Source organism: Dipodomys ordii, unplaced genomic scaffold, assembly GCF_000151885.1.
Source record: "Dipodomys ordii isolate 6190 unplaced genomic scaffold, Dord_2.0 Scaffold7, whole genome shotgun sequence".
NCBI lineage: Eukaryota > Metazoa > Chordata > Mammalia > Rodentia > Heteromyidae > Dipodomys > Dipodomys ordii.
The window spans coordinates 2,843,258-2,844,370 of record NW_012267223.1 but is presented as its reverse complement, the minus strand read 5'-3'; positions in this window follow the sequence as shown (position 1 = coordinate 2,844,370).

The window sequence follows — 1,113 nt, the reverse complement described above, 5'->3', positions numbered from 1 at the left end:
CAGGGAGCATGAGTCACTGCTAGTGAGACATGGCTCCAAGAGGGGGCGTGGCCAGGCAGCAGAGGGGCGGGGCTTCCCAGGCAGCTGGAGTGGAGGAAAAATGGGCTTTCTCCTTCCTCAGTCTGCCTTTGAGGCTCAGCCAGGTGCTGAGCGAGCCCCTGGGAGACACGGTGTCTACATGACACACAGCACCCGAAGCCTCAGTGCATCGCAGGGGGAGTGGGGCGTCGCCGGCCACCGTGCGGAGGGCTGAGCTTGCGTGATGTGCTCTGCAGTCTGAAGGTTTCACATGGGTTCTTTTGTAGGAGCCTCTTGATTTGCAACTGCAGACACATCTGCAAAGTCTAGAAAGGCAGGGAGCGGACAGGCAGGGCCCTGAGATGTCACGAGACTCCCGCCTGTGTGTTTTGGAGCTAGGAGCCTTAGCCAGCTACTCACTGGTGCTCTGGTCGTGTATTTGCCCATTCCTCACCCACTGGTTATAGGAGAATCCGGGCCCAGCAGGCCTGTGGACCCCAGGCTGGCCTTGTTACAGTCAGAACGATGCAGGTCACATGTTTCCTCTCAGATGACCTAAAAGATAAACATGATGCATGTATACACACCAGACAGAATCTGTCTGAGGTGACTGGGGAATGTTCGGGAACGCATTGCATCTGTCATCCTAGCCACTCAGGAGGCTGAGATCTGAGGATCGAGGTTTGAAGCCTGCCCAGGACAGGAAAGTCTGTGCGACTCTTTATCTCCAATTCACCACCAACTGAAAGGCTGGACGTGGAGCTGTGGCTCACAAGGTAGAGAGCCAGCCTTGCCAAAAAGCTAAAGCCTTGAGTGTGCGCCTCAGTGTCCCCAGGTCCCAGGACCGACCCCCCCCTCCACCCAAGCCGAGGGAGTTTCAGACAAGGAAGACAGATGGGTGAGCGGCTCAGACAGGGCAGTGCGCGTCCTGGGGTGGGGCGGGTGGAGTAAGGCAGCAGGTGCAGAGCCTGGGGGTGGCAGAGACCCGGATCTCCACGCCCTCTGCGCTGTGCAGGATCGGGCGCGGCCGTTGGCTCTCCGTGGCCGGCTGGTGGCGTCCTAGGAAGCTGCGTGTCCCAGGGGGAGAGGGTCGTC